This window comes from Camelus dromedarius, chromosome 27 (genome assembly GCF_036321535.1).
Source record: "Camelus dromedarius isolate mCamDro1 chromosome 27, mCamDro1.pat, whole genome shotgun sequence".
Lineage (NCBI taxonomy): Eukaryota > Metazoa > Chordata > Mammalia > Artiodactyla > Camelidae > Camelus > Camelus dromedarius.
The window spans coordinates 26,693,712-26,719,387 of NC_087462.1; the positions used below are offsets into that span (position 1 = coordinate 26,693,712).

At 47.2% G+C, this 25,676-nt stretch overlaps 1 long non-coding RNA gene across 1 annotated transcript; it reads right to left on the bottom strand.

The window, feature by feature from the left end:
- Nucleotides 1–22,401: 22,401 nt before the first annotated feature.
- Nucleotides 22,402–24,605, bottom strand: LOC135319447 (uncharacterized). The gene is made up of 2 exons (XR_010378033.1): nt 24,503–24,605; nt 22,402–23,116 (listed from the first exon to the last, which is right to left on the bottom strand). It is a non-coding gene; the product is annotated as an uncharacterized LOC135319447 (long non-coding RNA).
- Between the last annotated feature and the right edge of the window lie 1,071 nt (nt 24,606–25,676).

The window sequence follows — 25,676 nt, forward strand, 5'->3', positions numbered from 1 at the left end:
CAGCCCAGTTGGGTGCAGGGACCTTGTTCATTCACACCAGGCCAGAGGGAAGAGGGACGGGAGCTTTTAAAGCATCAAAGTTCTGAAGCCAAGGCTGGAGAGCAAAGTAGGAAGGTGCACTGGCCAGGCCACGATGGATCCCGCCACGACGCTGGTCCCTTGCATCAGGGGAGACTGGCAGTTGACTGGCCAATGAGACATCCCCTGCTTTGTTATAGTTTACAAGCAATTGAAGGGATTTTGACAGGTAATTTTTATTCAATAACTGTCACTTTCTCTGCGGGAGATCAGGTCCAAAGTCATGGTGAATCTGGCAGGGATCCTGCCTGAACCCCAGCCTGGGACAATGGAGGACCCACCCAGGAATCATCCTCAGCTCTCACCAAAAGGCACTGTAATAGAGAAGAACAAATCTGACTCCATATTGGTTCTGTTCCTTTTCCTTTAACCCTCTGCTCTGTTTTCTAGGCTTAGTCTTGCTAGCTCTGTACCTTTTGTAAAACAATGTTGCCTTTAGCCTGAAATAAACAGGAGAGCCTATTCTTAAAACTCTGACCTTTAAGGATATTAACACTTTTGCACTCCTATAAAGATAACAAGTTGCAGAATAGAAATTTGTTTTGTTGCAGGTTTTACAAGAACACCATGATCTGACCCACGTGTTCAGCTGCAAAGGATTCCAAGAACAAAGAAATCCTCCACCAAGAAGTTTGCAATAACCAACTGCAGCCCCTCCTCTTTTTAGTAGAAAAGGAGCCTGAAGTCTGACTTGGGGAAGATGGTTCTCCAAGATAGTAGTCTGCCATTATCTTGGTCTGCAGCTGTCTATGTAGACCAGGTCATAGTGCCTCTGTAAAACCTCTAACAGAACAAAAGTTTTTTTCTATTCTGCAACTTGTTGTCTTTATATAAGAGCAAAAGTTTTAATATCCTTAAAGATCAGAGCCTTGAAAATAGGCTCTCCTGTATATTTCAGGCTAAAAGCAACATTGTTTTACAAAAGGTGCAGAGCTAGCAAGACTAAGCCTAGAAAAGAGGGTACAGGGGTAAAGCCAAAAGAACAGATCTTCTATGGAGTCAGATTTTTTTCTTTTCTACTATAGTATATTCTATTTTTGTTTAAAGTTTATAAGAATAAAGTTTAGCCTTTTCCCATTTTAAATTGTGCAATTTTAAGGAGCATTAAGTGCATTCACAATGCTGTGAAACCAACACCACTTGCTTCAGACTATTTCCTTCCTCAAAGTAAAAGCTTGTATCCAAAGTGCTCCCCACATCCTACCTCCTCCAGCCCATGACAAGTCCTAATCCCCTTTCTCTCTCTATGTCTTTACCTATCCTGGAGGTTCCCTATCAATGAAATCATATAAAAGGTGGCTTTTTTTTTTTTTTTGTCTGCCGACATATCTTAAGTAGGGACCGGTGAATTTTTTGTTTGTTTGTTTGTTTTTACGTGAATTAGCATTTTTGTATTTTGAGAGGAAAATCCAGATGGATTAAAGATGAGATGTACCAAATGAAGCCCTTTTAGTAACTCTGTGCATAATCTCGGGGTAGGCACTGCTGTTCTAAGTGTGAAACCAGAGCCAAAAGTGAGATGTTTAGCTCTTCTTGTGACAAAATAAAACCAAACAAAAGCAGAAAACAAAGGCCAAGAAAGACAGCTGGAAAGACAAACCACAGCCTGGAAAAAGGTTTCCTCATGACCCAAGGTTGGAGAAAAGCTTCATATCCCTGTGATCCAAAAACATCTTGAAGCCCAGTGTTCTGAAAAGGAACAAAACACACACAGGCATTTCCAACGAGAGGCAGTGCAGGTGGCCGGTGTCTGCTAGAGATGCTCGACCTCTCAGGTGAGGACACAGGCAGACGGACAGACTGCAGAGACAGCATTGGCCACCATCACCCTGGCAGGTCTTTAGCTCGGTGACAACCAGCCCTGGTGACAACGTGAGCAGGCAGAGGCCCCAGAAGATCCCCTGGAGGGAAGAGCAAATGGACGCTCCTCTCTGGCAGAACAAGGTGCAGGATACATCAAAATGCCACAGGAACATCCCTTCCCTAGCAGTGCTGGTCCTTAGAGAAGATCCCACCAAAGTTCTTGCACAATTTTCAAAGATAATTTTTCTTCAGTAACATGAATTCAAAATAATCAATATGCCATCAAGGAATTTTGAGAAGAGACCTGCCCTGGGCCCAAACAATACACACACATAAATACACACATAAACACATAAATATATACACACATACATACAGGAAAAGAGACTTACAGAGTGAAACAAAGAAAAGCAGGGGGAGACAGAGAAACAGAGAGAGAGACAAGACAGAGAGGAGGAACACTGGAGCTGGTAATGAGTGAAACTCATGCACATTTTCACAAGTCAGTGTACATGTCAGAACCTGGTCCTAAAGTCCATCCACCCTCCAGGGGAGGGTATGCGAATCACACAAGGGCGTGGGAACAGAAGGCAAAAAATAGGAATCCATTGTGGTGCAGCCCACCACAGAGGCCAAGATGGGACCCTGAGCCTGTATGTCAACATGAGAGAATGACCTAGGAGGTTGCATGCCAGAGCAGACGATGTCAGAGTTGTATTTAATTTCAGTCTCATGACTGGGAGCTGGGAAGCAAGCAGCAAGGAAAGTGACTTTCTCCAGACCCCAGGGCAGACCCCAGCCTGTGTGGCATGTGCTTTGCGCTCCGCCAGCCCTCTGTGGGGTCCTTCCTTTGCTGAGTCTGTGCATGAGCTCCCTGTGATGCCAGCCTGTGGGGGTGACAGATGCAGTAGGTGTTTCTAGGTCTAGAGATAGGATGGCTTCTCTAGGAATCAGGGACCAGAATGATACCCACTGTGCCAATGGGGAACTGGGGAGACCCTGAGAATCACGTGGCTTTTCCATGGTGGTAAAACTGCTGAGTGGGGGGAGCCAGGTCTGAACCCAGCTGTGTCTTCAGAGCTGCGGCACTGGCTGCATCCAGGCCTCCCCAGGGCTATGGGGGGGGGCTGAGTTGATGTCACTGTGTGTGGACATGGCATGGAGTGAGAAATGAGAGATCGGCAGCCCAGAAAGGTCCTTGGGGAGCTTTGTGTCAGGAGGAAGTTTGGATAAGTGGACCCCAGGAAGTGACTTCACTTCCCTGGCAATAGAGCCCAAAAGAACTTGGAACCGAAGTCACCAGGCACCCACTCTGTAGAGAAGTCCCTACTCAGCTCACTTGATTGGAGACAGAGGCATGTTCTGCTGCATCACAATATCCCGAGGCCGCAGACCCTGGAAAGCCTGCAGCCAGGGGCTGTACCAACGCTGCTGGCGCTGGGTCAGTTCTCACCCAAGGCACCTCTGGCCTTTTGGCCCGAGAGACCCAAAGGTAACACAGGGAGGCCCAGGGCAGACCCGCCCAGGCCGGGGCACCACTCATATCCCACCAAGGTAGCCACACGGCCCTGTCCTGGCTGGTGGAGACAGAGTAGTCATGTTGGGGATGGGTTTCTTTCTCAAGCAAATGCAGGTCAGAGGCCTGGGGGGCCGGTCACATCCACAGCCCAGGTCAAAGGTGGCTGGCTGGGATGTGGAGAGCCGGGGAAGGGTTCTGCTGCCCGAGGTGGGGCCCATGCTCTCTGGGTATGTCTTTTCCCTCCCGGGAGTCTGAGCTGAACATGGTCCCAGTCTCATCTGGCAGCAGAGGTTCGAGTGGACAGAATCAGGAGTGTTCCTGGCCGGGCAGGGCTCTGAGACTTCCAGGCCGGGTCAGCTGCTGGTCACTGTCTTTGCAGAGCCAGATACCACATACTGAACAGAAGCTGATGAATAAGAACACCAACGCCCCCTCCCCAAGGGAAGGGCTGTTGTGCCACTCTTCTGAGGGCCAGCGGAGGCTCCAGGTGGGTCTGGATATGGAGGGGTCCCCACCACCATGGCCCAGTAATCAGTGGGGCAGGCCTCCGACCCAGACATCACCCAGGGCTCCCCCCAGGGACCTGCCCGGGGCTAACAGGTTGCTCAGCACACCCGGCTCTGACCTGGAGCACCGTGCCCACCTCGCTGCAAGCCAGGTGGAGGGCCAGGAGCCCCCGAAGCAAAGCCCGAAGGTCAGAAAGGTGGGGCTGGTGCATGTGTGTAGGTGAGGGAGGGGCGAGGGCTGGGCCACACAGGGAGGTGTCCCCAGAGGCTACTGTTGGGACCAGAGCAAACAATGGCCTCAGACCACCTGTCTGGAAAAATTCAGTCACAGAACACATCCTGTGGGCACTTTCTGGGTGGGAGCTGTCTGGAAAGCTCTGGGAAGGTTTCTGTCCTTGAAGAGGCACATGGAAAGGGAGGCAGGTGGGTAAAATTTTCCTCTCTCACAGCATGAGCTGTTCCACAAGACTTAAAACTCTCTCCACATCCAAAAGTTACAGAGCAGGCAGGGGGAGGGAAAGATGTCAGAGACCAAAAAAAGGACGATCTGGATCCAGCAGGAGACCCCGAGCTCCCTCCTGCCGCTCCTGCTGCTCCTCCTGAACCTGCATCTGCACCTGGACTGCTGGGCAACGGAGAACCAGTTCAGGCATCACCATCCCCTGGGGCAGAGCCCCCTCTGCACCCACCCACACCTTCTTCTCCAAAATCCCAGCATCAGTCCCCTCCCCCTCCCCCTCCCAAACTTGACGTCCCTTCTGCTGGAGATGTTTTTGTTTGGTTTTCTTTAGTTTCCTTTGTTTGTTTCACGTCATTTATGGCATCATTTATTTTGCTTTTTAGAGTTTCATTAATAAAATATAGACTTTTCCGCTTTTAAATTGTGCAATTCAGGAGCATTAAGGGCATTCACAATGTTGTGCGACCATCACTACCATCTAGTTTCACACTATTTCTTTCCTCAAATTGAAACCATGGATCCAGAGTGCACTCCCCTCCCTCCTCACCCAGCCCCTGACAACCCCAAGTCCTCTTTCTCTCTGTGTGTCTTTACCTCTCATGGGTTTCCCTGTCAATGAAACTTTAAAAAAGGTGTTTTTTTTGTCCCTGCCCACATGTTTTAAGCTGGGGCTGGTGATTTTTTGTTGTTTTCACTTGAAGCATCATTTTTATTATTTTAAGGGGATATCCAGGGGGATTAAAGATGTGATGTACAAAATGAAGCCCTTTTAGTAACTCTGTGCATAATCTCAGGGTAGACACTGCTGTTCCCCCTGTGACACCACAGCCAGAAGACAGAAGGGAGATACTTAGCTCTTCCTGTGGCCAAAAAACAAACAAACAAACAAACAAGCAAATCAAAAAAATTAGCAAAAGCCTTGAAAAACTGCTTGAAAGACAAACCACAACGTGGAAAAAGCTTTCCTCATAACCCAAGTTTGGAGGAAGATTTCCCATCCCTGTAGTCCAAAATCCTTTTGAAACCCAGTGTTCTAAACAGAAACAGAACAGACATAGGCAGTTCCAATGAGAGGCAATGCTGGTGGCCAGTGTGTGTTAGAGATGCTTGACCTCTCTGGTGAGAACACAGGCAGAAGGAAACACTGCAGAGACAGCACCGGTCACCACCACACTGTCGGGGCTTTAGTCAGGTGGCAACCAGCCCTGGTGACAATGTAAGCAGTCAGAGGCTCCGGCAGATACCCTGGAGGGAAGAGTGAAGGGACGCTACTCTTCAGGAGAACAGGGGGCAGGATGCATCAAAGGGCCACAAATGCAGCTCTTCCCCAGAAGTTCTGATCCTTAGAGTTCATCCCATTAAAATCCTTACACACTTATTCAAAAATGCCTTTTCAAGGGTGTTCATCTCAGCACTGGTTTAAACAGTCGGAATTAAAGCAAAACTAATGTTGATGGAGAGGGGATGGGTTCCACTCGTTCTGGTTCATGTGGATGAATGAATGCTGTGCAGTTGGAAAAGTGGGTGCCTGGTCTCAACCCAATGTCAAGGGAGGCCTCAGGGTGGAAGTATGTAGACCCACTGTCTGCATCTAGGGTCCCATCTGCACTACCACATATGTGTGAAATCAATATAGATGGAAATTGATCTGATTGTGAGTGTGTGAGAGACAGAGATGGAGAGAGACATATTGAGAGACCCAGAGACTGAGACATAAGCACCAAATCATTCATGACAGTCACCTCTGTGGGAGGGAATTACAAATCTCTTCTCTTTTAGGCAATATTTCAATTTTTTGTAATGTGTCTATATTACTCTACTAATTCTAGAAGGATTAAAATCCTATGTTAATGTTACCCATTCATTACTCATCTATGGAGTAATTAAATTACATTAATCCTATTTTTAAAAGAATTTAAAGCCTTCTCAGGACTCAGTTCCATGTCAGCTCCGTGGCAACAGAGGTTCTCCATGAGGTCGTGTCTCTTCTGAATCAGCATCCAATGGAGGTGAGGAAGAAGTCCCAGACTTGGACACTGAAGACTACAATAGATTAGAGATTCTGTTGAGAGAAATTAAGACCTACATTCACAGAGAATAATCCCATATTCATTGAGCAGAAGGCTTCATTCTACTAAGATGACTATAGTCCACGAATAGATCTAAGGATTCAAAAATGCCTACCCAAATCACAGGTGGTGTTTTGCAGGACTTCACAATCAATCTAAAATTCACGTGGAAAATCCAGGGGCTCAGAATACATGACTGAATCTTGAAAAAGAAGAACAAAGTTCGAGGAATGGAAAGTCAGATGGAACCCACAGTTAATACAAAAGCACTTTAAGCTGAAGATACCTGAGATTCAATAGATGTAGAAGAAAACCTGTCATGGACGCCAATTCTCTCCTCTCCCTTTGCCCTATTAAGTGATGTTGATAAAAAAGCCTTTAACTTTCACCATTTAACATGGTAGTTACTTTTCTGGTTGGCTCCTGCATGTGTATAAATAAACCGTTTCTCTCGTTCATCTCCTCTTTACTTCTGTGGGCTTTTTGGGAGGGACTCTGGGTGATGGGGACCTGCTCTTTTCTCACCTTCTTTAGTTATATCTCTTGTCCATGGTGAAGTGATTAAAAAAAAGAAAAGCTCATTGGTTTTGGGCCAGATTTGGAACATGTATACCTTTGGAGACCCCCTGGAGGAACAAGGGGGTTCAATACTGCTGGGAGTATTTACTCGTCCAAATGTCTAACAAGACCAATTTGCAAGGTGTTTTTTTTTTTTTTTTTTTTTAAGATTCTTACCCTAAAACAAATACCCTATCTAAACCTCTTGGATGATCAAATAGAAAGAAAAAAGGAGAATCATGTCTGGCCTAAGAACACTTCCTTAACAAAACGGAAGGACAAAATCAGACGCAGAGCAAAAATTAAAATCCATTTATACCATCAACCCTCCCACTCTTTTGTGCACTGTCCTCATGTTATCTGCCAGATGGCGCCCTGGAGAAGGCCCTTGGCCTGGAACTCGTGCTCATTTTCAGAGCTCGGCCAAGCGGGAGGTTGGTCCCCAGGGTCTGAGAGGGGCTATTTGTGAAATCTTCTCTGCTGAGACCCAGCGGACTGAAGGGAACTGTGTGCTCTGAGGGAGAGAGAGCACACCGAGCCTCTGTGGAGGCATCTCTGAGATCATCCCAAAGGCACACAGCTCTAACTCTGGACACGGGAATTTTTGATTGGCATCTTAGTTGGAAATCTCCTCCTGGATAGAAAGAAGCAGATTCAAGATGTTGCAATTGGATGGGCAGGTCGGCCTCTCGAATTTGTCAATGAGGAGGACACGGAATTCTCTGCAGAGGTAGGAACACCCATCCCTGCTCTGCTGACTTCATCTACAGAGAAACAGAGACGCGGCTCTACGGGGAAGTCAACACCCACCAACCCTTCTTACCGACGTCAACGGGCCCAATTTATTCTCCTGTCAGGTCTCTGCATAAAAACTGCGACTCAGCTCCAAATATCACATACCCATCACCCTGAAACACTCTGTGTCTGTGTCCAACTCGAGCATTAAGGCTTGTGACCGTTACTGTCAAATTGTGTTCCCTTTCAGCCCGTCTCCGCCATCATCCCAGCCCAACCTCGGTGTCTCTCTCCAGGTCAGCAGCACTCTTCCCAGTGCCTTCCCATCAGCTTACCTTGCCCTGCTTCCATTGCTTATTCCCCATACGTTACCCAGAACGGTCTTATTAAAGTATGAATCAGATCAAGTCCTTCTGCTTTGCAAAATACTCTCGTGATTTTCCATTGTATTCAGAAGGATATCCAGAGTCCCTACCAAGGCCCTGTGTGATCCGGTCCCTCACCCGCCTCTGCAGCCTCAGTTCTCACCGTTCTGCTCCAGCCCATCTTCACCGCCCAGATGGTCCCCACCAGGACAGCTGTGTTTGTAATTCCAAGTCTCGTACTTACACTTCTCCCGGCCTGGGAGGCTTTTCTTGCCTGTTACCTATGTGGCTTATTCTTTTGCTTCATTCAGGACTTTGTTCAAATTATTTTACCCTCAGAGAGGACTTATCTGACCACATTATTTAAAATAGCACGCACATATGTCCTATTCAATCATTTTCTCTCCTAATATGCTTTATGTTTCTTTGCGGCAATTATTAGTACCTGGCAGTACATCATATATTTATTTGCTTACTGGTTTATTGTCTGTCTTTCTTACTAGACCTATATTCACGGAATCTGAAATAAATGTTTTAAGCAGTAACTTTCAAACCACCTTTTAATGAATGATTTTATAAGATGAGAATTTCAGAGGTTTCCACTGGTTGCTTAGGGGAAATAAGTTCAAGGATTCAGGTTGAACTAGGTTATTAAGGACCTGAGAGTTGGTTATTTATTTTATACATAGTAGTGTGTATCTGTTAATCCCAAACTCCTAATCTAGCAAAAGACTGAGCTGATTACTATTTTTAAAAGACTTTTTTTTTTTTTTAAACTTGGGTTGTTTGAGATCTCTTTTCTTCTTTGTTCTTTTTCTTTTTTTAAAAAGAATTTTTCTTGTTACTTTTTTACATTGAGTTACTGCAAATTGAACCCAGCACGTACTCTAGCCTTTGAACTATGCCATCCCCTCCAATGACAATTATTTTTATACTTTGACAATACCATATTGATTTAAGATTTTTTGTTCCACTTTCCCTTCATAGAGTTTATAACTGAGGGAGAGAGTCAGAGGAAGCCCTGGGCCATCCCTTCCTTCTCAGTGGGTCACTACACAGCAGAAGAGCTTGGCTGTCTCCAGGCCCAGCTCACCTTTCTGCTCTGAGGGCCGACTCAGGCCACTTCTCTATACAGAGGAGTGTTAGAAGCAGCAGAAAGCCAACTAGCGAGCAACAATGACAAAACTGACCCACCAACATTTGGACATCATCTGCTCTGAAACAAACCTCTAAAATCTCTTCTTCCTATTAGTAGATGGTTTTCAAAAATATTCCCAAGGAGCTGAATCTCACTTCATTATTCTGGATTTCTTGGAACTTCTATGACTTTAACTGCAGGCTTGATTTTCTGCAGAACGTCTGCAGGGAAGCCAGGCAGAACACGTGAACAGACCCTGCAGGCCACAGCTGAGGCCTTCGGTCAAAACAACCTTGTTGTGCAGAGAATACGTTCATGGGACCATTTTCATGACTGCTGTAATTAGTTCTCATCCAAGTGTCCCACCGACAATGTTTCTAGGTAGAATGTGGCCTGACGCAGATGAGTAGTGGGGATGTGTGATGCAGATGGAAGACAGACTGGAAGGAGAGATGGGAAATATTTCTTCGGGCTTCAGTTTGGAAGATTTCTGATTATCATATAGACATTAAACTGGGTCAGGCTGAAGTGCCGTTTGCTCTAAGATGGGGTGATGTACACGTATCCCTACAACTTCTAAAAAATATGTTGAAGCTGGACGTGACAGCCTAGGGGACAGACAGCTTAGAGTGACACCTCCGTTCCAGGATGCCTATGATCTCGGGCTCACAAAGAGGAAAAGAATACACATATTTTGCCTGTGCAGTTCTGTGTGAAATTATTTTGACCCTTGCCGGATGGTGTAAGATCAGAGATCATGTAGTCTTTCTTACATTGCAAAGGCGACAATTCTTGATGAGTCAGCAGACTTTTTCCAATGGCCCGGGGTCTGTGCCAGACATTAGCTGTCTAGACAAGTACCACACAGCCCCCATCCCTCAAGGAGATCACAGTGTGTCGTGGAAGAGACAAATTTAAATAGGTTTTCAAAACAATGCGGTAAGAGTCACTTGGCATCATGTATACTGTATGTTCAGAGGGGCTCTTGCACTGCCTGGGGCAGGGTTCTAGAAGGTAGGGAAGGTGTCAGAGAGGAAATGCTTTCTGCACTGACATTTGAAGGATTCCAGCAAATCTCTAGGCCAGGAGAGTGCGTGGTGGGGACGGGATTCTCGGCAGCTTGCGTGTCTCGTGCAGAGGTCTGGTCGTGTCTAAGAGCACTTCGCACTTAGGGAAGGAAGGTCAGTGAGGCTAGAGGCTGTGGGGAACTAATGGAAGCTGAGGCTGAAAAAAAGCAGCAACTAGGTGATGAGAAGTTGTGACGTTAAATCAGGGAGCGTGGACTTCCTCACATACGCAGCGGGGAATTCTTTGGGGTTTTAAGGAGGAGAGTGACACAGATTAGTCATTAAAAGTGAGCAAAGTGGATTGTTCACTCTAAAGAACAACACTGGGGAGACTAGCAAGGGGTGTGAATTAATGCAGTGGGGAGCGAGGGGCGGGGACTTAGTTGGGGGGCATTAAGGAATAGAATTGTAGTACTGATGGGGGTGAGGGAGTGGAAAAGTAAAGGAAAACTCCCAGATGTATGGCTCGGAAATCAGATGGGATAGTGATGCCATTGTTTGAAGAAGTAAATCTAGTTGTGAGCGAGTGTAAATCCAAACATACAGAGCTTGAGATTTTATGGGCTAATCAGGTGGGAATGTCTACTTGTCAATTATAAGTATATTTCTGGGACTGAACTGAGATGTCCATGCTGGAAAAGATTTGACAGTTAATCAGTGGACTGAGAGCAGTCGAAGCCATGGGAATAAATGCCACCCACTGACAGTTTACCAAAGAAAAGGGAAGGAGGGCACTTCTGCTTCAGAAAATATGGCAGATCAGAAACTTGAAGACCCACTCACTGAAGACACATAAAAACATAGGACACAATGCCGCCAATCTTTTCCTGTATTTTTACAGGCACCTTTATTGTGGTATGATTACTGTACAGTAAAATACACATATTTCACATGTAGTATTTGATGAATTTGATAAATGTCTACACCCAGAAAACCATCACCACAATCAAGATAGCTAACATTTCCATCACTCCCCAAGAGGGGCATTTTTTGAATTCCCATATTTATCCCTTCCCATCCCCTTCTCTCCCTTGTAACCAAAAGTTTGTTTCTCTAACTCTGTGGGTCTGTTTCTCTTTTGTAGCTAAGTTCATTTGTGTCATTTTTAGATTCCACATTTAAGTGATATCATATGGCATTTTTCTCTTTTTCTGGCTTACTTCACTTAGAATGACTATCTCTACGTCCATCCATGCTGCTGCAAATGACATTTGGTTTTTTCATGGCTGCATAGTGTTCCATTGTATAAATATACTACTACTTCTTTATCCAGTCAGCTGTCGATGGACATTTGGGTTGTTGCCATGTCCTGGCTAATATAAATAGTGCTGCTGTGAGCATAGAAGTGCTTGTGACTTTTTGAATTAGAGTTTTCTTCTGACATATGCCTGGGAGTGGGAAGGCTGGATCATGAGTTAAGTCAATTTTCAGTTTTTAAAGGAACCTCCACACTGTCTTCTCTAGTGACAGTGCAGCCCATTTTGTGAAAGCAGAGCCATGCTCAGAAAGAAACGGGTATTTCTAGGGGCCAGACATGAAGTGCAGTGTGTGTGGCCTGTTCAAGAATCTGAGGGCAGTCTGCCAGGGCTGGAGGAGAGTTACAAGGGAAGTGTGGTACAGGTAGGATTCAGACCACGTGGGGACCTGACAGGCTGTGATAAGGAGCCTGGACTTACAGTCATCCCTTGGTAACCATGGGGCACTGGTTCCAGGACTCCCCCCCCCGATGTCAACATCCATGGATGCTGACGCCTCTTGTATAAAATGACATAGGACTTGCATGGAAATCATGTACATCCTCCCATGTACTTTTTTTTTAATATATATTCAAACTTTTTTTATTGAGTTATAGTCATTTTACAATGGTGTATCAAATTCCAGCATACAGCACAAGTTTTCAGTTATACATGAATATACACATATATTTGTTGTCACTTTCTCTTTCACTGTGTCCTCCTGTGTACTTTAAATTATCTCTAGATTACACATGGTATCTAATACAACATGAATGCTATGTAAGTAGTTGCCAGTGTATGGCAAATTCAAGTGTTGCTTTTTGAAACTTTCTGTTTTTTTCCCAAATATTTTCAATCCACAGTTAGTTGAATCTGCTGGATAGGGAGCCCCTAGATACGGAGAACCCCCAAGCTCCTCCTTCCCACCTCCTAAATTTCCACTGCAAACACTGAAGTGGTCCAAACATAGAAGAGCGCCATCTACCTGCTGGAAATCCTGAGGAATTCCTTCAGCTTATGTAGTGCAGGAGAGAAGGCTTAGGGCCACTAGTGGGAAAGGAGGGCCTGCCTGGAGAGGAAAGATGAAGGACCGCAGTGGAAGCCATCTTGTACCCTTACTGGAGCTAGCTGATAGCAGTGATGGACGATGAGGAACTGGGGACACGTCGCGTGGATGGCGATCCTGGCCGCCATGTGCAGGGTTCACATAGCTGGGACCCAGTTTGCAAGATCAAAATAACAAGGGGGGAGAGGGGCTGCCTCAGCCCCGGGATCCTGACAACGGCCACAGCGCCGTGACCCCAGCTAATGCGGCTCCCCTAGTAAGACAGAAAAATGAATCTATGAGCCAAGATATTGCAGATTCCACCACAGCCACACGGATAACTAGATCTCTAACCTGACAAAATGTAACCATCAAAAATAGGAATCTTTCCTTTTCTCTTCCTTTGGACCTTTGGACAGGGAGCCACACATCTCTGACGGGAACCACCTTTAATCCGATAGAGAGCTCACTTTTTCAGGAATAAGCATGGGGAAAAAGAGTGGGGTGATGGTTTAAAGTGGAAGTCAAAGCGGAAGCCCATCTGAGAAATGGTAAAAACATGCTTCTCAATGAATTCGAGATGTGGCAAAAAGAAGGAGGAAGGTTAAGGAAATCTGTATTAATATCCATTCACCATACAAGACTAGACAGCCATAAAAAGACAGCACCTCAAATTAAGAAATTTTTTCTTTTTTTTTTTTGCTAATGAAAAACAATGCCTTATTTTAAAACAAGGCTTGGGCCATCAACAACACGCTGAGGGTTGTTGATCAGGAGAACATAAATCTGCATATAGATATGTAAGTGTTCCAAGTCCACCGCTAGAAAAAAATTAGTCAATCATGTGTCCAGTTGATTGGGAAATCCCGATAAGTAAATAACTGAAAAGTGAGAAAGACATGGGATTAAATAGTGGTAGTGAGCAATGAAATCCAAGGTGTTTATACCTATATTTTCTTTGTTAATATAACAAATTTAAAACAACTGTCTAAAAAGTAGTAACTGGAGCACACACACACACACAATTTGGAACATCAGAGAGGTAAAATATGCTAAATTTATCATTATTGAGGAACAGGATCTAATAGATTATTTCACTTTTGAGACTTTTATAGGAATACTGGTTCAATTACATATAAAGTTATGAACTTAGAGATCATTTATAAAAATTTAGAGAGAATTTTCATTAAGAGGCAATATAGCTTCCAAATCACTGAAGAGAAAATTAACAATAAAAATATTAATCAATCCATGTAATATGGAGTAACAGAGACCGTATTTACCATCCTAAAATAAACCACAAAATGGATAAAATATATGAAGCAATGATTTTTAAGACACGTGAAAACGATCATCCACTAGGACCTTGTCCTGCCACTTCCATACCAAGACTGCTAGGCCTCCCACTGCCATCACCAAGGATGTCCACCTGGAGGTGACATTGCCTCCCTCTGCTCCTACTGCAGAGCCAGTCCTGAGCAGTCCTTTTCCAGGTTTCGGCAGGCAGCTCCCAGAAGTGCTCTCGTGGGCCTTTGTACATTTTAGCCACCAGCAAAGGGATCAAGGATGAGCAGTGAGCCTCCTTCCTCATCCAAGACCTAGGAAACTATCTGACTTCTTAGCAGCCCTTCACCCTTGTCTGCTGTCTGGTACTCTCCGCCCGGCTTCCCGAGTCCCCAGGTTGGGCAGCCTGCACGCTGGCCACAGCCCATCAGAGTCTGTTCCCCCGCCAAGAGGCCACGCGTGATCGTGAGCAGGGCTCCAGGCCTCTGGAGTAGCGTGGCTTGGACTGCGTCCTGGTCCTGGGCTCATGAGCTTCATGCCCTTGGTTGAGTCAGTTAACATCTCTAAGGTACAGTTTTCCCATCAGTAAAATGAAGACATAATCAATATGGAAAAAAATCAGAATCTGAGGGGGACTAAATTTCTGGTGATTGAGGATTATTTTAAATTTGAATTATACAGCAAAGGACATCATAAAATTTTTACTACTTCATAATTCTAAAGAACAGCTTCTACTATTAAAACTAATGCATGCACATACACACAAACACACGTGCAGACACACTGGCTCTTCTCCACATACATCCCCATGTGCACACACACATGGAGTCATGTACCACACACACACATACCATACACACAACCACACATGTCCTCAGGCGCGCACACACACATAACAAACAGAACCACATACATCCCCAGGCTCGCGTGCGCATGCACACACACAGTCACAGTCATGTACTGCACACGTCCCCAGGTGCGCATGTGTGCACACACACGCCATACACACTTTGGCGTTTTTCTAAAACAATTTACAATTGAGGGTCACAGTGTCCATTTTTTTATCCACTCAGAAGTTCCTGACTTTCGAGAGTGAAGCAGGAGCCCCTCCACTCTGGAGATAGTGTTTACCACTTACAGTCTCAGTAGAGCCAACATAACTGCTCTGGACCTTTGGAAGTGCAGAGCCAGAGCATACCTGGGAGCTCACATCCTATACATGTAAACATGTTAAGTGCAGTAGGTTCTAAACTCCTGCCTTTACAAATATACATTCATTATAAGGGGGAAGGCCAGGTTAAAATTTAGAATTCCCAGACTCAGGGGAGTCTGGCAAAGAAAGTGAGCGTGTGGGGAGAGCTGATTCCCAGTCTCTGATCACTAGCCTGACCATTTTCTTCCCAATGCTTGGTCCATCCCTTGCCACAAGGGGACTTGGATGTGCACAGGGGGACACTCAGACCTCACATCCGGGCTCTGCCCATACCCTCCATGCCAACAGCTGCCCGTTGGCCTCTCTGTGAGTCCTGGGAATCTGAACTCCAGGGAGAGCCGGTGCAGGCACTAGAAATGGGTCAGGGGCTGTTGAGATAGGGCATTTGGGGTCCTGGGTTTCTAGAGCACGGGATGGAGCCAATAACCTTGTCCCCTTGGCCCTGCTGACTCCACCCCATGGAGGGCGTGGCCAGAAAAGTGTCAGAGCCAGAGGGACCCTCTGTAGTGCAGGACCCAGGGCAGCAGGCCCCCTTGCTGGGGTCTAAGGGCAGAAACCCTAAGGAGAGGTCTGAGGAGGCTGTAAGGTATCTTCATTCCCATTATTTAAAAAAAAAAAATAAAAGCTTACCACAGGCGTGGGTGGAAAGGATTTTGTTAGAACAAGGGAAGGTACTTGCCAAGGTCTGGCCATAGAGGGCTGGTGGGTTTGCCAGGTTCATGAGGAACCAAGAGGCCGTTAGTCTCCACAGGGACTAAACACCTCCTGAATTCCTTCGGGTGAGACACGGAACCCTCTTAAGTTGTTAAAATCTTCATGGTGAGCCATTCAACTCTCTCCTCATTCTTGATACAAAAGCACGATAAACACAGGCCAGAAACTCATCAGCCTGTTGGTTGGTTCACTATCCGTCTGGCGTCCCCTCTTGTAGGAGCCCTTATCACATCACCAGGGCTGATCCGGCTCAGGATTATAGCTGATTTTCCGCAGGTGGCATCACTTGCTGGTGATACGAAGGAGGCATGTTAGCCACCTCCCAAACACTGAGGCTCCTCCTGGGAGGAGCCTGCAGACCCCCAGTCCAGCCTCTGCACAATGATGCTCCTCAGTGTCACTCCCGTCTTGCTGCCCTGGCCTCTAGGTCTGGCCAGACCCTCGCTGGATTGTCGATAAATGTCACCCATACACCACGTCTAAGCTTGGGGTCCAGATGTGACTATGTTTCTTATTTTATTCCCATTGATGGATTGTTTGATCTTTGTGTAATCGTGTCAGCAGGAAGGCCAGTACCGTCCTCTTGAGGCCTCCCCGAGCTGCCTCTGTCTGTAACTGTCCTAGTGCCCCAGGGGATCGGGTCTGAAGCCTGGCACTCAGACACAATGACAGCTGGAGAGACAGGAATCCACTTCTGCTGTGGCTTCTGCTGAGGCTCGATGTGGCCATAAAAAGGGAGCCCACAATCCCTGACGTCACTTGACTCGCTGCAGGGATGCTCCCACACTGCCCCGTTCCCCCCAGAGACAGAGGGCTTTCTGCTTGTTCCCGAAGGCCCCACCCCCGAGGGGGCACTGCGTCCAGTGGAGCATCCAGCCTGGTTCCCCGCCAGCCCTTAGGGCCTTGGTGGGGCCTGGAACATCAACTACCCTCCCCTTAGGGGCCCGTTTGTCCTTTCCAGCCAACAGACCTAGGTCATAAGCACTTTAACTCACCTGAGGGTGTTTTCCTCACTTCAGGGGCAGTGAGGATGGGGCTTCTTCACACTCCAAGTGCCCCAGGTCTGGATGCAGACAGTCTGGCTCTCCCCTCAGTCCTGCAGGTCCCGGCCACACCTGCTGCTGGTCACAGTCTGTGCTGTGTTCTCTTCCAGGACAAGGGGTGCACTCTGACCCCGCCCCGCCCCCACCAGTGGTGGCAGAGGCAGCGGACAGGCAGGTGAGCTGGGGCCTGAGACCGCGCCCGCAGATCAGTGCCCCAGAGGCCGCTGGTGACTAGAGGGACCACGGGGCGGAAGGCAGCATGGGATGGGAGGAGGAGGAAGGCTCAGGACAAGGAGATGAAAGGGGGAACGGATAGCACTGTGAGGACCTCGGCCATGAAAGGGAAGAGAAATCACAGTGACAGCTGAAGCGGTGTCGGCGTTAAAATCTGCAGGCTTTTTTTTAATTTTATTAATTACTATTACATATAGTGACATATTTTTATTTGATTGAAGATTATGTGCCATGTCATATAACAGGATATAGTATGTTATTATTTATTAAATAATACATAATAGTAGATATACTAGCATATTATGTTCTGTTTATTTATTATCAGATAGTATATAATACATATATAGGTATTTTTATACATAATATATAATTCATGCATCTATATAATATATAATACATAACAATGTAGGATTATGATTAATATATTTTATAACAAGATTTCATAACAATAATGATGTAATATTACCCATTGTATGTCTTGGTTCATGACACATTCTCACCTTAGGTGCCTGTCAGAGGTATATATGTATTAAAATTAATATTATAAGAAACAGTTGTGAACCTTTCACCCAGCATCAGAACAGGAGAATTGACAGTGACATACTGTGTCCTATCCTGCTCTTGGCCTCTTCTCACAGGAAGTAACCAGCATCCTGAATCCTGGCTTACCCTTCTCTTGTGTTACTTTCACACACACAACATTTAAGATCAGTTAAAACAAGTGAACTGCAGGTACATGCAACGAAGTGGATGAATCACACACTCTATGTTAAATTGAAAAAGTAAGCCCTAGAAGGTAGCCGATAGTGTGCTATGCTTTTAACTGTGTATATATATGTCAACTAACCTCACTGAATTAAGAACAACTACAGCTAGAGTCCAGGTGGGAGAGGAACAGATAAAAGGTGAGGTGAGCAGGTTTGCTGCAGGTGAGCGAGTTCCTTTCCAGTCACATGTCATTCTCTCTGAAGCAGGAGGCAAGGCCATCTGCTGGGAGTCAGGGAAGAGACAGAGGGAAGCTTCAAGGTGTGCAGAGAGCAGAGAATGTTGACACCACTGAGTGATAAGTGGGGAAATGTGCTCACTAGAGAAACCCTGGAGGATTGCCTGGCAGTGGCAACATGGTGGGCACTGATTTGCAGTCTTAGAAACCTGTGCTGGGAGAGCCTGCTGCCTGCAGGCTCAGAAAAAGTAGAGCTGGGTGAACCGAGATGGAAGTCGGCCTGGTGAGGAACTGAAAAGATCAAGGCTCAAGGGGGTTTTGTTTGTCATAAAGAGAGTGCTGACTGGATGCAGAGCTGGAAGGTGGGGAAGTGGAAGTAAGAGGAATGTGGATAGGCAGGAAAGCAGAGGAGTCAGTGCTTGATGCCCCAGTGAGGGTGAAGGAGGGCCAGGGAGGCTGGTGGAGAAGCAGCTGGATGGCTAGAGGTGGGCACTTAAAAGAGAGAGGTTGGACCTGGGGTGGAGACCCGCCCGGGTATGAGCTCAGGGGTAGGGTGAATGGGGGGTGGCTGGCTCAGGCTGCTGGAGAAGAAGACCCTACAATGACCATACTGGGTGGTGGAGGGAGAATCAACTTTGAGGTCTTGATGGTAGGAGGTGAGGCAATACAGAGCTGGTGGTCCAGGTGCTCCTGACTGAGGCAGATGAGCAGGGAGGCCAGGGTGGCAGGCACTGCTAGGAAAGGATCTGGGTTTTCCAGGTGCTCCCACGAGAGGAGGAGCAATCATCTGAAGGAGGAAACTGAGCACAAGGAGGCCAACCCAGGCTCCTGATCAAACGGGGTAAGTGAGGGGGCAAAACGTCAACTACAGAGATGGTGGCCCAGGAAGCAGGGACCACGGGTGAAGTGAGGGGACACTCAGAGAAGAGAGAGGGAAACGTCTTCTGGGTGTAGGGGGAAGAGAGGCCCCAGGACAAAGGAGCACAGAGGCACAGTGATGAGGATGGACTGGCTCTATTGTGACACTGCAGGGATGGCTGGATCTTTGTCCTGAGGGCTTAGTTTGGGTGGGATACTGGCCTCATGAGGACTCCCCTCTCAGCAGCCTGGACAGACGCTCCCGCTCCTGAGAGCTGTGTGGCCACCACTGTTCCCGGAGTGGCTCTACCTCCATCTTCTATCAGACTTTCCTGCCCAGACCCCCACCGCCAGCGAGGGAGCCTGGGCCTCGCGGCTGCTTCCCATGGAGGGACACAGGCTCCTCAGAGAAGCAGGCTGATCTTTCTTTTCTCCGTAACCCAGGGCCTAGCAAAGCGCCAGCCTATGGGTGGGCCATTCAGAGGCTTGGATACTTACTAAATTAACTCAAAGCAGTAGAATAGCAGGGCTGGAGGAAGTGACCACTGAGCTCACAGAGTTCACTGCCTACACCCCCATTCTACAGGTGAGGAAACAGAGACCAAGCAGTGAAGCAGCCTTGGCCAAGGTCATGCCGCTCTTTAATGGTGGCCTGTGTCGGGCATGCCAAATGATGAGCTGCCGTGAAGGGGCTGAGAAGGGGCTATGGGGCCAGACAGCTTGGGTTCAAGTCCCAGCTCTGCCATTTACTAGCTGTGTGACTAATGACTGTCCTTCCTGTAAAGTGCCACCTCATTGGGTTGTCGTGAACACAGAGTTCCTGGAACAGCAGGACAGAGTTCTGTAAGGGTTTGCTGTTGCTTTGGTTACTATTATTACCACCAAGTGAACCCTGAAATGAAGAACAAATGCAGCAAGAATTTTTATTTTAAAGGATTTTAAAATCCGATGATGAATGTTTGATTTCATCTATTCAAATTTGCATTTGACCCTTATTAACAGCTACACAATGGGTGACCTTTGAGGCAATGTTGCTTCATGTCTTTAATTCTCACTAACTACACAGGCTACTCAAAAGGAAGCAGTTTTTTTCAAGGAAGAGGGACAAAAAGTTAGCAATATCTCGGTACCTCTCGGTCCCCAGTGAGTTGGTTGTGACCGGTCAACCCAACTTTGGGGAAGTGCCCTCTCCTCCTGGGCTCGCTGCACTGCCCCGCGGCCTCCAGGGGGCGCTGTATCCCCACACAAACCCAGTCTCTTGGTTCATATCTTTGCTTCAGATCCCTCAAGGACTGCCCATGCCCCAGGGCCCCATCTGCCCCACCAGCCTCACCTGCTGGACTCCAGGACACCATCCTGTGTCTCAACCATCCTCTGCTCCTACGCCCGCCCCACTACTCTTCACTTTGTCCTTCAAGTGTGGGCTCCTGTGGCTCGCCACCCAGCAGGGGTCTCCCCGTCCTCCACCTCAGGTAACTGCATCGTCCTGCACGGTTTGTAGCGAACCCATGTGGAGTCAGGAAGAATCCAGAACAACAGGTGCTCAGAGGGGCTGCCTTTCCCACTGCAGGGGCCCTGGAGAGATTTCTCCCAGCTGGTTATTCACAGGCGCTGAAGCTGTGGAATCTCGATCTCACCACTTTAAATGGTATCATCACTAATTACAAAAGCAATCTATTTTTCAGTAGCAAAAGCAGAAAAGACTTTGTGCTCCACACCTCCAACTTTCTTCCTCTGCCTTCAGAGGTGATTCTCACTCTCTGGGCAAGGGTAGAAAGCAACACACAGAATATTACTTTTCAATGTTTTTTTCCCACTCTGAAGATTGCTTTCCCAGAACCGATGAAGGCTAGGATGGTTTGGCTTCCCTGGACTGAGGAATCAGAGGCGCAGGGGGGAGGGTGGTGGGGAGATAATTCAGCATTATTGAACAAAACAGAGATATTAAAAGTTTCTACTCTAAACAGAAAGGAAGCAGGATGCTATAGAAATGGGAAAACCATAGTTGGAAATGCAATAACGAGTTACAAGAGAATAAACATGAAGATGTAAAAAAGAAAAAGTACATCAAAATACAAAAAGGTGGGAATGGGAGATAGTAGCAAGAAAAGATAGATTTTTTCTCTTTCTTTTCTTTTTCTCATTATTCTTAGGATGTGTTGGAGCCTACGTGATTATCAGTCTAAAGGAAATAGATATAGTAATGGGTTGATATACTTGAAAAATAAGGTAACCCCAAATCGAAAGCATACAATAGAGTCGCATAAAACAAAACCCAAAAAGAAACAAACTCAAAGTGGCTTAAAGACTTAAACATTAGACAAGACGCTATAAACCTCTCAGAAGAAAACATAGGCAAAACATCATTTGACATACATCTCAGCAAGTTTTCCTAGGGCAATCCACCCAAGCAAGAGAAATAAAAGCCAAAATAAACAAATGGGACCTAAATACACCTATCAGCTTCTTCCACAGCAATAGAAACCGTAAACAAAACAAAAAGACAACCTATGGAATGGGAGAAAATATTTGCAAAAGATGAGTCTGAACATGGCTTAACTTCTAGACTATATAAATAGTTCATACAACTTAATAAAAAAATAAACATCCCAGTCCAAAAATGGGCAGAACAACTAAACAAGCAATTCTCCAATGAAGATATACAAATGGCCAATAGGCATATTAAAAAAAGGCTCAATATCGCTAATTATCATAGAAATGCAAGTCAAAACTATAATGTTATCATCTCACACTAGTCAGAATTGCCACCATTCAAAAATCCACAAACCATAAATGCTGGAGAGCCTGTGGAGAAAAGGGAACTCTCCTACATTTTTGGTGGGAAAGTAGTTTGGTGCAGCCACTGTGGAAAACAGTATGGAGATTCCTCAAAAGAGTAAAAAAAGACTTATCATTTGATCCAGCAATCCCACTCCTGGGCATATATCCAGAGGGATCCTTAATTCCAAAATATACCTGCACCCCAATGATCACAGCAGCATTGTTTAAAATGACCAAGACATAGAAGCAACCTAAACGCCCACTGACAGATGACTGGATAAAGATGTAGTATTTAGATATAAATGAATATTACTCAGTCGTAATAAAGAAGGAAATAATGCCATTTACATCAACATGGATGGACATGGAGATTATCACACTAAAGTGAAATAACTCAGACAGAGGAAGACAAGTATTATATGATATCACTTGTATGTGGAATTTTTAAAAATGGTACAAATGAACTTATTTACAAAACAAAAACACACTCACAGACTTAGAAAACAAACAGGAGTTTGAGACTAACAATTACAAACTACTATATGTAAAACAGACAAACAACAAGGATTCACTGTAGAACACAGGGGAAAATATTGTGTATCTTGCAACCTATAGTGGAAAAGAACCTGAAAAAGAATAGACTATGTATATGTGCAAATGAATCTCTATGCTGTATACCTGAAACTAACAAAACAGCTGTATATCTGAAACTAACAAAACATTGTAAATCAACCACATTTCAGTTAAAAAAGATAAGCTCTAAATAGCTTTATTCAAAGAAAATCTTCAACCCTTACCTCTTACAGAAAGTAAAATGGGAAGCTTGAGCAGGACCAAATTATACTGAATGAGAGGTTACATACCTTCTCCAGCACGTGGCCCATGCTACACACACATCGTGTTTTCCTTCAGGTAAGAGTGGCCCTTACTGCCCAGGGAGCAAGTCCTGCTGGGACAAGGCCTCTGTGGCAGTGGCCTCCTTGTCACCACTCCATCTCACCAGGAGGCCAGGGTTTTCAGAGGGGAGGGAACACAGAGCTCATACACTTCAGATCTATTTCCTGAGAAAAACTATGGAAAGACCAAATTCACCTGCAGTGTGGGAAACATGAGCAGGGCCCCTAAGCAGAATGACAAGCCTGAAGCAAGGCGGCCCGATGTTCACATCGGAACCAGAACAACAACCGTCTGGCCCCAGTTAAACGATCACCATCTCACCTGCAATGAACTGTTCGTACTCAGTGTCAGGGATGTTTCTGTTGAGACTTGAGAGATCAAAAAGTCAGACCAGGGAATCCGGACCTGGTGGATGTCCAGGCTCTGCCAATGGTAGAGGTGGCCCCAAGGGGGTAGCACCAGCACCGACTCCTCCATTTTCAGCAGGGTCTTCAGGAAGAAGGCGATGTGGATACAGACGGCCCTAAGGAGGCTGAAGCCCTCTGGAGGGTTGACGTCACACAGAAGGTACCTTGCAGGGAGCAAAGGAGATCGGGTCTTCAGGGCCAGGCCTCTGCACAGGAATCCAGGCTTAGATATAACAGATACAACGGGAATCCCTGCACAGCACATGGCCTAGACTCAAGGAACGTTCAGAAGCTTCTGGTTTGTATAGTGGAGGCACTGCCCACCCATCTCCATGTGGCCAATTACTTCGAGTCCAGGAGCACATGCAGAAGACATCTTGGCATCTGTCTAATAACTCTAAGCACCTGACTAGTACCTGAGCACCTGTTCTCCAGGGCCTCTCAAGCTTCTTGGTCTACAGACCCCTGTACACTCTTAATTATTGAGGACTCCAAAAGGCTGCTGTTTATGTGGGTTAAATCTATCAATAGTTCCTGTGTTAGACGTTAAATTAGAACTTTAAAAAATGCTATGAGTTCACTTAAAAATAATAACCTACTACATGTTACCATTAATATTCTTAAGCAAAAAATAAGTATATTTTTCTAAACAAAAATCATTAATGAGAAGAATAGCAGTGATTTTAATTTCTGCAAATCTCTTTTGGACTGGTGAGAGCTGAATTCTATCTGCCTTTATATTCCCTGTTTTGTGGTATCACAGACCAGGTTTTCCCTGAGAAACCCCACAGGAAACTCGGGAGTGCAAGAGTGTGCAAAAGGCAGGTGACATACCGGCGTTTCTACGAAAATAGTCTTGCATCTCAGGGGCCTCGGACACACTTTGATAACTGCTGCCCTACCCTAGGCGAGACCCTCCTACACAAGAGCCAGGCAAGTGTCCTGGCTTCTTTAATGAGTTACCGCACCCACACCCCTCCCTTCTCTGTGTTAATGTTTCCCACAACCTCCATTACTGCAGATGAGGATATAATCCTCAACTGGGGCCTCTAATCCCAGAAGACTGCCAACCTTGAGAGGGAGGGACCATCTAACATCCCTACACCCCGCACAGTCTATTTTGAGTCAAGCCCTAGGTAACTGCTAATCGGCACTGACCCTTGTCTTATTCCTGAAGTTTATCGAAGGAGCCAACATCGGGATGGAAATGAAATTTCCCTGCAGATAAACAAGGCTGATAAACCACCCGATTCCAACATATGATTCTGGGGCTTTTCAAAACCCATGTAAGTCCCCTCTTCATAAAAGACGGGTCCTCCGCCTGCCCTTCCCGGGGGTTCTGGGAGGCCACGGCCACCCAGGGCTACCCGGACTCGCGGTCCCAGCCCCAGCACCCGACGGGGAGGAAAGCCTGAGGCTGTGCCCCAGCCCTGTTCCCCCCGCCCCAACCCGCTTCCGGGACCACAGCCCTTCCCCGGACGCCACACTAACCCGGATCCCACCCCGGTCCATGTCTACTGGCCCCGCCAACGGCGCGGCCGTACGTTTACCGTCTGTGGGACGCCGCCCCAGACAGGATGTCGGCCGCCGACTGATCAGGCCAGAACTAGTCGCCCGGCGGAGCAAGCCGCCATCCGCAGCAGCAAGCACCGCCATGGTCCCTGGCAGCTGCACACTTCCGGAGCCCGCTGCCCGCCCCAGAAGCGCAGGCCGGCCTGCGCAGAGCGCGGCGCCTGTAGCCATGGCAACGCCGCGGGGCCCTCCCCTAGCGCCTGCGTCTGCGTCCTCCCGAGGCTAGACGTGGGAGGGCAGAACTTGCGGAGCCAATGGGAGCCAGGGCGCGGCCAGGACGGGGGCTGGGGGGAGGCTTATGGGGCAGCTGGGCGGGGCAGCGGGGCAGCGGGGCAGCGGGGCAGCGGGGCAGCGGGGCAGCGGGGCGGGGGCACCCTCAGCTGTCCGTATGCGGGGCTCAGCCTGGGCTCCGCGGCCTCCACTTGCACCGGACGTGGACCCAGGCTGCCGGTGGGCAAGATAGAGGACTGAGCCCAGGCATGCATGGCTGGCCAGATAGGGCACCTGAAGTGCAGATCCGCCAGGCCCGCTATCGGACTTGAAATCGCGCTGCTGGGCAGTTTCCAAGAAGACGGGATCTGTCCCAAGAGGGGATGTAGGGCAGGGGTGCCAGATGCCTGGTTGGGTGTGGTCTTACAGGAGAGCCACGGTGAGAGGGTGTAGAGCAGCCCCTTGTTGGCGGGGCTAGGAATTTGGGATATGAGGTGGGGATGGTGTGTGCCATGCTCTGTGGTCTCCCCAAGAACTCTCACCCCCAAGCAAAGACCCTGCTCCCTCCACCCTTCACTGCATCCCCTGCCTTCCCCAGCACCACTGCCCCTGCCCCGGAGTGTCCCATGACCTCTCTCCACACTGGGCACTGTCCCTGTTACAGGTGCTGAGCTCCTGGTGGTTCCAGCCCGAGGGTGGGGGCTTTATCTGACCTGTTAGGATGCCTGGAGCCTTTTTATGAAACCTCAGACCATAATGCAGGTGTGCACAAAGGCCCCTCAAACAGGATTCCCTGCATGGCCCTCCCCACCACACACCCACAGCGCAGCTGCCACACCAGGCCAAGCCTGCCTGAGGGCTGCTGGTCCCTCTCCTGTCCCTGGTCAAGAGTGCACCGCCCAAACTGCTGGGTATTTAGGGGGCCTTAGATGAGCAGCTGGT